The 12319-nt window shown below is 42.2% G+C and overlaps 1 protein-coding gene across 1 annotated transcript in view; it reads right to left on the bottom strand.

The window, feature by feature from the left end:
- Window positions 1-12319, bottom strand: part of FAT4 (FAT atypical cadherin 4) — a 148240-nt gene that overhangs the window by 77702 nt on the left and 58219 nt on the right. The gene's annotated exons all lie outside the window — the stretch shown is intronic.

Here is a 12319-nt window from a genome sequence, read left to right as displayed (position 1 = left end):
CATATTGGCTACTCACATCAGTGAAGTTATTGGTTATACTAAGTGTTTGCAGGACCGGTGTGTGCGTGCTTCCTCTGAACTGTGAAGGCAAGGGAACAGAAAGATTAAGTATCAAAGTACAAGCAAGCAAAAATGCATTTCCAGAAAGAAAAGAAGAAAAATCCTTTAAAAAAAAAATAATCTTGATATTCCTAGAAAATCTCCAAAATAATGTTTCTAATAGTGATAAAAAACCCATAGGCCATCCTGAATCAGTTTCCCACCTTGCTCTAACTAAAATACGGGGAAACAGTAAGTGTGGGGGTGAAAAATAAACACTTAGGTTTTAAAATTACTTGAATAACCAATAATAGCAGAGCTCAGGAAGGTGGAAAACCTGAACTACAGACCATGCATATTTACAATTTCCATAACGAGATGGAAAGACCATTTATAAAGAAAATGTCTTGGGACAAGGCCACAGTTTTTGCTTAGACAGAGGCTGAATGAGGCATCTGAATATCCCATTTTCCAGGAGGCAAACAATCCCAGTGCATGCTAGTACAATAAAAATCGCATTAGTCTATTGTGCTGCAGGCCAGCAAACCTGTTAAATAGAAACACAAAGTTGTTAAGAATCCCACTATTAACAGTGGGAAGATTGCAGCTGGGGAGAAAATGTGAAACAAAAACCCCTCTAAAAAAGCAGTGTTTGGAAAAAAAAAGACAAGTTTGAATGTCTAGGGGCAGCAGTAGTCACTTGATCTTTGAGTTTTGGGGTAACATCTTTGAAAAAAATCAGTGTAGTGAATATAATCCAAACTCCCTCTAGCACATTTCAAGCAAAGTCCTTAATTTTAGGTGATGCTGACAAGCGTTTAGGTAATAAATGGATGTGTCAGCCATACAATTAGACCTTAAACACTTAGGATCTCTCCGCAGAAGGAGACCAGGGCATAAGACTTAATTTCGATGTCTGAGCTCAAGAGTACCTCAATGAAAGACAGAATGTGAAAGCTGTCCTGGGCTACACAACTGCCCACTCCATTCACTCCAATGCAGATCAAATATCAACCCAGCAAAAGACAACAGTTTGAGCTCATCGAGAATAGGGATTATAGCAATATTTCCGCTTCCCTCACAAAATCAGGAGTTACTACTAATTACCAGCCTTGAAATTGTTTGGAAACTTAGGGCTCGATGCATTTTGTCAACGTGTTTTGGTTTCCCCATTAAACAAACATGCGTGGAAACATGATTAATAAGATTTATATGTAATGTTGGAATTTCCCAGGTAATTTTAATCTGTGGGTTCTAATTCCAGTATTTTAACAATGTGTAACTTTCCTGGAATTAAAATCATAGTGTAAAGGACAGTTTAGTAAGGTGATTTGATGTTTTTCAACCAAGTCACTTCTATAAAGCATCGATATCTTCTAAAAAATGCTGGGAGATGAGAGTGCTTTCAAAAACTCAGTGATTTAACTGACACTATCAGACAAAATCATAGAACCGTAGAATAGTTTGGGTTGGAAGGGACCTTTAAAGGTCATCTAGTCCAACCTCTCCTGGAATGAGCAGGGACATTTTCAACTAGATCAGGTTGCTCGGAGCCCCGTCCAACCTGACCTTGAACACTGCCAGGGATGGGGCATCTACCACCACTCTGGGCAACCTGTGCCAGTGTTTCACCACCCTCATGGTAAAATTTTTTTCCTTATATCAAGTCTAAATCAGGTGTAAATCTGCTTTCATTGTTATTTAAAAGATGTCACTTTATTGTGTTGTCTCTAACAAATACTCATCTTAGCACTGCAAAGAAAAGGTGCCATAATTTGTTTCTACTTTCCCTTTTTTTTCCCTGTTTTTTTTTTTTTTTTGTTAAGGTGACCACTGGGAGTTGCACTGCCTGGAGTCTTGATTAAATGTTTCACTGCATCCAGAACACTTCATCATGCAGCCTAGCCAAAATCTATTATGGCTTGCAAGTGACTCATGCTTTAGCTATGAGAAGACCATAATAAAGAACATTTTACATAAAAATGCCAAAAAGGTTGGTAATTTAATCTTGATTCTAAGTAGGTATGCAAGGTCTCTGCGTCCAGCCTGTGCTCGCCTGTGCAGACAATAAGGCATTGTCTGGAAACGCGTTACCTACTGTGGTTACATCTAACTTTCCGGCAAAGTCCAGATGATACCGCCACCGAAAAGAAACGGCTCGTTCTTGTGAGAGAGCTGCAAATACCACTTATAGCAGACTTGCAGTATGATTTATGCATTCGTGCTAGGGGTTCATCAGTACCTGGGCAGAATATTCATTAAAACCAGCAACACGGGAAACGGCATCATGAGCCTCTGAGTAAACACATGTGGCTGATAAATGGCGTCCCTCTACATGCTCACAGAAACAGATGAATAAACACCAGAGCAGCACACAGAAATTAACTTCAGAAACTGTTATTTGCAGCACTTAACTCCTCGCATGCATACCATACATCACAGAAGGGGACACAAGCGGTATCCTGACACAGCCATTAATGAAATAAGCGCTGGACTCGGGCACTTGCCCCTCGCCCCCCCACCTCAGCGGCTCCCTGTCCAAAGTCAGAAGCGAAGATGCTCTCTGGGCTGCCCAGACTGACTCCCTCCACTTCAGCCAGGCCATTCCCATGTTCAGATATGCTGTCAGGTCACTCCAGGCAAAGATTCGTCACGATGTTGTGTTACGCACCCCGTGGCATGGGGAAAAGAAGGGTCGGATATTCAAATGCAAGTAAAGCAAACAATTCAGGCTATGCTTCAATTACCAATTACTTACTGCTTGGGTCCGTTACATGCACGCAACCACGACTGACGGCAAAGGCGGCTGCTTCTGCCGACCTAGCAGAAGGCCACTAGCCAGGACAGGATGTCAGTGCCTCCACTCCCGGCCCCGAAACACTTGCAAAGGCTCACTGAGGATGGGGTGCAATAACGATGAGCGAGGCTTTGGGGGCTGGCTCCGTTGTTTGAAAAGCCAGAACAGAAAAAAAAAAGTTTTTCTAAAGACAAAGCAAGCCATGTTGCCATTCCCACTTTTCCTGAAAACACTATTTTTAAGTAATTGTTTAAGTGCTACATCATTTACTGCTCTCTAAAAACAGGCACGGTCTCACATGCAACAGGGGGAATTAAGACTGGGTTAAGGAATGCAGTACTCAAACCTTGGCTAATTTAAGAAAGCAACAGCACGCTGATTTTAAAACACACATCAAAACATACATAATCATATACATGGAAACCCGAAATAATCCAACTTCACAATAAATGAGAGAGAAACATCAAAGTGGTAGAAGGAATAAAAATGATAAGAAATGCCACAAGCCGTCATGTTTTTTCCCCCCATCACCACCAAAACCATAATGAAATACAGGTTATTTTGTCAGTACTGGTAAATGAGTAACATGTGTAGCTCAGTCAATATTCATACAGTTTTAAAAAGAGATTGATTGTTCAAATAAGTTATTTTGAGCTCCATTTCAATACGACCAACTAACACACTAGGACCTCTCCCATGTCTGCCCAGAAGTGGCAACCCAGTGGAACCAACACATAGCTGGGCTGGCACTAAGGACCATAAGCAGCTCTAAATGCACGTGTGCACGTATACACACATATATAACAAAGGCCAGGTTGCCATGCCAGCCTCCCTGCTCGGAGCAGACACAAGGCGAGGGACACGGCAGAGCTGTTGCATGTCTCCTCGCCCACCGAGCCAGTCCCAACAGCACAGCCGAGCACGAGCATGCCTTCCCTGGAGAAGCTGACATGAATCGTTACTCCTTCCCACAACTGGAGAGCATCAGTTTTTCAGTCTGTGCTGGAACAATATCTCGGAGAGGTCTGCAGCACAAGTTATAGCCCAGGCACTACTGCATTCAGTTAGTCCAGGAGACCTTGAGTGCATACATGGCCCAACTTGTAATCTCAATGTGAAAATGCACTGGGGACCTGGGGACCACCATGGGGGTATGCACCTCAGAGACCGCTACATGTACCAGAAAGACCAGTTTACTACATGTGTTAAGAGGTGCGATTGCTTCTTGTGCTGCCATCAGGGCACTGTGCATGGCGAGGAGGGCAGGGAGAGCAGAACGGCTCCATCCGTCCCTCGAGCGCTGAGTCAGCAGCACTGCTTGCCCACTGTGGGCACCAGAAAAAATCCTCCACCCATCCTTTCACTGCCTACCCATGGATGCTGGGACATGCACGCACACGTGGTCCTATGTCATTTCCCCAGAAAAAAGAGGTGACTTTCTCATAAAGACATTAATTCTTCTCTATCTAGCAGTACCTCTAGTTACAAAGCCTATTCCAAATACCTGCCAAAGCAATACAAACACTTGGCAAACACTTGCTAGTGAGGTTTTTCTTTTTGGTTCGGGGTTGGTTTTCTTTTTTTTTTTTTTTTTTGTTAAATACTGAAAACATTATACATTTGGGAACCATTTAGTTTATAACTTTGCATTTAATTAAATGAGGTCTACTGCCATGTAATAAGAAATAGATTGAATTGGTAAGAACATTTCTGTCCCTGCCAGAAAAAAAAAAAGGATAAAGACAGAAAAAGTAAGCATAAGTAGTTCAAGGATGGGAATGTCACACCTCTAAATTAAATAAATCACCTAATTAAACTTACAGGTGTGACATTTAAGACACGTTCAATCATCAGGACAAAAGGATAAATCCACTCCATCACTGAAGGCTGCCCAAACAGCAGAAGAAAAGCTCTTTACCCAGAGCTGTGGTAGAAAAAGCATTGCTATACTCGCTTAAGAAACCACAGGTTTTTTTCTGTGAGTAGAAGGGAATTAAAGATATAGGACTGAATGCCGGCTGATGTTTTGCAGTGTTAGAAGGGTTTTATAGTGGCACCTCTCTGAGAAGAAATCCTCTATAAGTCTAAACAGATTTTAGCAAATAAAACACACAAGGCCAAAGTGTTACTTTCTAGTTTCACATTTAGAACAGGGTAATTTTCTAGAAATGCCTAAAAGCTTTTCCCCCACAGCATCAACAGGCTGCTAGCAGGGAACTGTGGGGCTAGAAACTCCAAGTATTTTCATATCCTCCCACAAATTCCAGGGAAATGCCCTCCTCACCTTATTCCTCATTTGCAGACTGCAGCCTTCTACAGCAGCTTCGTATCTGCTCCTGCAGCGTAGCGGGGGGGTTCCCTCCCCGTGGCCACGGGCCACTTGCGGCCAGAACGGCTTTTTTATGTGGCCACAGATGGACCTTCTCATTGTGGCTGCCCTCAGCAGAGCCAGCTGACCATCAAGGCTATGGTGGTGGTCTCCTCTGCCAGCAGGGCAAGTTTCTGGGTACTCACAGGATCACGAAGAGGTCTGTTAAGGTGAATTTGCTTAATGCCAGCGAATCTGCACTGCCTGGCTATACGCTGCAGATTCGTACGCCCTGCCTTTCCTCTCTTCTGCATGGCTGCACTGCAGGTCTGCTCAAACAAACATAGGTCACATCGGACTTACAAAATATTGTATGTTCTCTGGAACATTTTGGGGGCAAACACTAGTCCTGGGAAGGCTAAAACAGATTCAACTTAGATTCATCCAGCTTCATCCTTGGTCTCAAGGCAATTTGCCAAGGAGAGAGATGAGGCTTCAGCCTAATCAGATTAGGGGACATTTAGAAACGTGCAGGGGTTTTTATCTGTGGGACCCAGACAACAGCCCCCAAGTGTCCACGATAGGGAGCTTTAAAATGGCTATGACAGCAAGTCAACCAGAGCTGTTCGGTTCTTCCGAAATGGGAACACGTGCATTCAACCGGGGTCCAGTGGCGCAGTGTGACTCAGCTATGTCCCCCGAGTCACCAAAGGCAGCAGGAGCATTGCTGCACCAAGGGGTTGGGCAGCTGACAACTGGCTGGAAAGGCCCCTCTCCTGTTCCTGGAGGAAAAAACCAGCTCCGTGAGTACTGTCAGCTTGGGAAAAGGACAAGAAAATGCACATCAGTGGGATGAGCACTCGCAGAGGTAAGCCCTCGGACTCCACTGCCATTCCTTGGCTCCCACCACAAAGGCCGTCCAGGCACATCGAGGGTCTTGCAGATGATGAAAAAGGTTAACCCTGCAGGGCTGGGGAACCTATCTTTGGAGAAGCAGATCCTTCTGTTTCCCTTTTTTTTCCCAAATCTGCATCTTCAAAATATACGGCTATGCTGCTTTCCCTGCTGACCTCACCAAAATTGAGCAAAACAGCCAAGAACTTCAATTTTCTGGGCACACCAGCCCTCCTTTACCCACTTTTCTCCCATATATCAGAATCTTTGTTTAGACAGCTGTATCTTCATGCAAATCTAACCCCAGTTACCTTTTTGGTCAATCATAACTATACCACCTCTACTACAATTATCAAGTTCTTCTTGCTAACAGTAGACTGCTGCAGTGCATATTAGACCCACTCATATACTTGGACAAAAAAGAAAGTCCCACATGCCTCCAAACTTCATTTTTCTGCCCAACAACACTCAACTGGTCTACATTATCTCTGCTTAAAAAATTGCTGTTTCTAGCAATGAGGTTTTGCAGTAAGACCCTTCCTCAAGCTGAATAAAGACAACTATATTGGATCTTTACCAAACTGAGATTCAAATTTACATGTAACTACACACTTTGATCTCCAGAAATGTTCTGAATAGCTGAATAACACATTTTTTTGGCCTGGGAATGTTGAAGGTGGCTGAGACTCAGTTTATAAAATTTTTCATGTCAGCCAACAACAATTTTAGTTTCCCACACTTATCTTTTGAATTTTCTTACTCGGCCGTTGGACTTTGGATTTGACATAGAAAAATTTAGAAAAACAAGCATTAAAGACTAATTAAAAGGTACCTTTCAAATTTATCGTTTCAGCACTTCTGTAAATATATATATATGGCCTTGTGCACTGAAGAAAAATAAAGCGAAAGAAAACAGGCATTCACAGGAATAGCAGGAGCAGTGTGCTTATGTGGGATTCTTACAGTCATCCTCCTTAATAAAGAATATGAAGTGTTTTATTTGAGCATAAATTCAGAGATTTGACTTTTATTGGTTCCTAAAGATCTCCTACATCTTTCCTTATATGTAGGACCTACATCAACCTATGAAGTTACACTCTCTGGCCACTACAGTCAATAACGAGAACTTTTAATAGTCCAAATCGTATATCAATATCCAAGTGCTATATTACAGATGTCTCCCCCAACACCAATGACTATGTACCACAGCCAATCTCTCATCGACTTCAATGTGTTCAAATATGACACCTTCAGGGAAGAGCAAAGAGAGACTGTAGACATATGTATATACACCACATGAGCAGAGTGTACTTACTTAACAGGTTCTGTGTTTAAGTCCTCCCTCAAAGGGTTGACAGATACGCTTTTTCTTTTTTTCTAGCTTTAGTGTAGTACACTTCTAGGCTGCCTGGGAGGAGAGGACAGAGGTTAACGCCTGATGATACACACTGTCCTGCAGCCCTCCTATGGGACACTCCATGACTGACCTGGGGACACTTCACAGCCACCTGCTCCCAAAGGACATAAGAAGAATGTGGTTTTATTGTGGATAGTCCTAAGAAAGCCCTGATTACCAAGTCAGCAGTTGACAATTATAGTACAAACACAGCTGTTAGGAAGGCGAGTTGGACTAGTCCAGACAAAGAATGACCAAACCAAAGCCTCCCTTCAATCAAGTCAAAACTAACTTTGAATTTTGATAATCTTAGTAAACTTTAAAGAGGAGAAAAAAAAAGAAGAAAGAAATATACTGGCATTCCTGCATATTTTAATTTTAGTGTGGCAGGAAGCAGAAATACCACAAGAGAATGGTTCTCATGGTATTTCCAGCACCAGTGAAACCAAAGAGACTTTTCTTGCTCAGGTCCCTGTCTGATGTCCTGACTAAAGCGACTCAGCTATCCTTTGCATTATAGCTCTTGGGTTTTTCAGTTATTATCCTGATCATGCCAAATCTTTGATCCTTTGAATGTTCACCACCACTGGTCATTACTACAAGCCTCTGTATTCTTAAAAACGTATGGGAAGAATTTTAGCAGTGCTGAGAATCACCAGTTTCTTTCTGAGAAACGTACTCAAGAAAAAAAAATCAGAATGAATGTTCAAATGTAACCATAAGATTTAGAAATTCTTCACAGAGTTTAAGCACCCTTAAATACATGACTAAAAATTGTAATTCTTTCTTTGGAAGATTGAACCTAAGCTCAATGTCTTTGCGTTTATCCTTTGTTTTGTTTCTCCATTCCTCACAGGTGATAATATATGTCATGTCTTCACTAGGGTGTTTATGCTGTGGCATGCAATTTTTAAGAAATGTACAGTTTTTCTAAGTGATCTTGTAGGTTAAACTGCAACAGCATCAGTCTTGTTGGTTTTAACTGAATCAAGAAGTTCTATGTACTGGATGTACAAACTGGCCCACTATCCACGTGGAACAGATTAGAGGGTGATCATTCATTGTATGTTCACAATCAAAGCATTGCAATAGTTTTACAAACAATCAAGAAGAAAGTACTTTGAGGACAAATCGGAATGATTTACAGTGAAATGATTATATTATATTAACAGGTAGGAGAACAGAAACAGAGGGTAGGCAAAAATTAATACATTAAACCAAATAAAATAATATATTGGCTCTTAGTAAGAAAATTACAGCAACAAACCTGGGCATCATGGAGAGGTCTAGAAAATAATGCTGCATTTTTCCCCCCTTTTTGTACTGTTTCCCCCACCACCGCCTAAAACTCCTAAATCTCAGCCCCGTTTGATCCTTCCACAGAGTATGACACAACTTATTTTTTTTCCTTGGCTTAATGCAGAGAATGCCAGAGCAAAACTTCTATGTAAGAAATTATTTTCTAGGTAAGAATGTAATAATCCTGAAAGCTTTCTGAGAAAGTCATCAAGCAGTGGAAAGAAGGAAAATAAGGCAGCCAAAGAGTTCTGAATAATTAAAACAGTGGCAACGACTCAGAAGCCTCTGCTAGCTCATAGCGTTAATGGTGACAACAACATAATTACCAATGTAATTTCATAATGAACAGTTGGTGATAGGGGCAACTGGGAAAACGTTATGCCTCAAAGACTTCATAGCGTGCTTTACAGGGATTTGTTTCACATACTACAAGTAATTGCATAGGATGTAGAGATGTGGATGCTCTGTTTAAAAATATTCTACAACCGAAAATGTAAATACCTATCTAGAAACATACTGTTTGAAAAGCACTATTAGCATTTGTGAGAAATTAATAACATCAGCTTTTGCTTTTATCAATAGCTGCCTACCACAAACTTCCAGCAGACTTCTCAAACGTGATTAAAGGCATCTTTGTAGTAGTAACATGATTGCTGTATTTGTGTATTTGGGGAAATACACAATACCGTAGTATTTGGAGAAAAAAATAAGGGACAGAGAAATAAGGTGATATGATTGGTATAGCGCAGTTTATGGCAGATCTGGCTGCCAGCCTGAGCCCTCCTCATTCCTCCTTTTCACAGTCAGAATGTGACATTATCCAAAAGCTGTACGGACACTAACGATAAAGGGAGGAAGGAAACCTCTCGCAAGAAATCTGTGTCTTGCCCTCAGGCCCCAGAAGCATGTGTACCATGCAGTCATTCCTCCAGTGATTTCTGTGACCAAACCACAGCACAGAAAAGCAGAAGCCACTATTAATACAAAAAATACTTCACGGGATGATAAGTGTTATGGGTTTGTGTGACACGTTTTTCTGGTAGCGGGGCAGGAGGCCGCAGGGGTGTCTCCTGTGAGAAGCTGCCAGAAGCTTCCCCGGCTCCAAGTCGGACCCGCCGCCGGCCGAGGCCGAGCCCATCAGCGAGGGTGGTAGTGCCTCTGGGAGAACAGAGTTAAGAAGCGAAACCTGAAGTGGAGAGGGGATTGGAATGTGAGAGGAACCACTCTGCAGACACCGAGGTCAGTGGGGGAGGAGGTGGATGCCCCTGCAGCCCACGGAGGTGAGCGGGGAAGCGGAGGCCCCCTAAGATGGCGGCGACTCTGTGGCAAAGCCCGCGCTGGAGCAGTCTGTGACTGAAGATCGGCCCGCGGAAAGGACCCACGCCAGGGAAGTTCGGGAAGAGCTGAAGCCTACGGAAAGGACTAACGCTGGAGAAGTTTGTGAAGGGCTGTCTCCCGTGGGAGGGACCCCACGGCGGAGCAGGGGCCGAGGGAGGATTCTTCCTCCCCCTGAGGAGGAAGGAGCGGCAGAGACAACGTGTGAGGAACCGACCCCAGCCCCGGGGGAGGAGGGAGTGGGGTTGAGGCGGGAAGGAGGGAGGGCCGGGGGGAAGCTGTTCTCAGGTTTGGCTTTACTTCCTAATACCCTTGTTTTGATTTGATTGGTAGCAAATTAAATTGAATTTGTTTCTTCCCCAAGTTGAGCCTGCCTTTTGCCTGTGACCATAAGCGGGGAGTGATCCCTCCCTGTCCTTATCTCGACCCAGGAGCTTTTCTTTATATTTTCTCCTCATCCCACCATGGCCGGAGGGGGGGGGGAGCGAGCGAGCGAGCAGCTGCGTGGTGCTTTGTTACCGGCTGGGCTGAAACCACGACAGTAAGATAAACAGTATCCTCATTTTGGAATCTTAAGGTACGTGGTCTAAAAATGACATACCGCAATTTGAAAATCCACAGTTTGCAAGCAGCAGAAAGATGAGAAATTAACCATATGGTAACTTTAGATTTATAAAACTACCATGGCAATGTACTACCACAGGGTCAAAGTGTATTGCTACAGTGATGACCATAACAGTGAAATAATCTAGCTACAGTTCCATCCATTCCCCAAATATATATAAAACTGAGCGGATAGAAGTTTGTCAAGCTTTTCTATTCATAGAACAAAAAAATCCCAGTTTGTGTATACTATTACACTTTCATGCCCTTTTTAAAGTAAATACATATCATACAGGCATGCACAATATATTAAATGTTTTGCAGTGTTTTTCCACAATTTACTCAGTTCTTATGTGGACAAGTGCCCTTTGAAGAGGCAAGTCAAAGTAAAAACTCACTGAGAACTGGCTCAGTTAATCCACTAGCAAACTTATTTGTGCTTTCCTGAACAATATCCAGCATCTTAACTGATATCACCACAAACCAAACAACACACAACAATTTAAACCTGTACCTCCACCTGGATCTGAACGGATCTGAATCATTCTGCGTTGTAGCAATGATTAAACATGGATACCATTACTGCTACCTATTACCACTGTGTTATGGAACAAAAAAGAAGCGGGGGAGATCGTTAGCATTTCTGAAAATTCCTTGTGAATTCACCATTTAGTGACTTACCACCATTGCTCTATATTATCTATATTGCAAGCCTAGGTGCCAAAACCAGATGAATTAAAGCCTGAAACATTCATATGAAATTATTAAGCTCCTCAAAAAGTAAAGAAAAAGTAGCGCATCTGTTGCCTTTCATTTATTCTTGGATACTTAACTGGCATTTAAAACCATAAAACCTGAATTACAGAGAAATCAATAATACTAAGAGCCTTGAATACAGCAGAACAGAAGTAAAAGGACTACTCCTGCCTAGCAAGATGCCATGTGAAATGCTAAGAGTTACATAGCCAGTGTTGGATTTGCCTCCTTCACAGATAAATTTCAATCAAATTCAAAGCCTAAAGGACAATAGCATGTTCAACATGACATTGAATTAAAATGCGTTCCATTTTTCTGTCAAATTATGGTGTAATAAATTCAGATGTAACTAGCAATTATTTTATAATGTGCTAATACCACATACTATAAAAGTCTCATTTTTCTTTAATAGCTGAATAAATGGATAGCAAATTGTGACAAGACTTACATGTGTAAGTGTGATGAAGAACAAAACTGATGATCAGGGAAAACTGGCATCAGCTTTTAACAAACTACACTTTTATGAGCACCTGTGCATTTTCAGACTGCACAGAATAGTCTGGTGCAAGTCTTGTGAGTAATTTTAGATGGACGGGTGGTTGGTATTTGGTTGAAGTTAGTGCAGAACAAGGCAAATTAAACTTAACAGCAGTTTCTTTCAGTTTGGCTTTTTAAAACCAAGCTGCATCTCATTTTAGATACTCAAGGAGAGTTTTGCAAGTACCACCACTCTCATTAACCCACCACCACTTGCCAAGCTTTCAAAGGAATTTTGTTTGCTGAACCTCAGAAACCGGACATTTTCCTGTTTGATCGAGTCACCAACATTTCTCTTTGAGATAGGGTCAGTTTTGATGCTCAGGAGAGGTAGGTGAGTTTGCTCACACCTAAT

This window comes from Haliaeetus leucocephalus, unplaced genomic scaffold, assembly GCF_000737465.1.
Source record: "Haliaeetus leucocephalus isolate CR32 unplaced genomic scaffold, Haliaeetus_leucocephalus-4.0 Scaffold484, whole genome shotgun sequence".
NCBI lineage: Eukaryota > Metazoa > Chordata > Aves > Accipitriformes > Accipitridae > Haliaeetus > Haliaeetus leucocephalus.
This window is presented reverse-complemented; position numbering and strand designations above follow the sequence as displayed.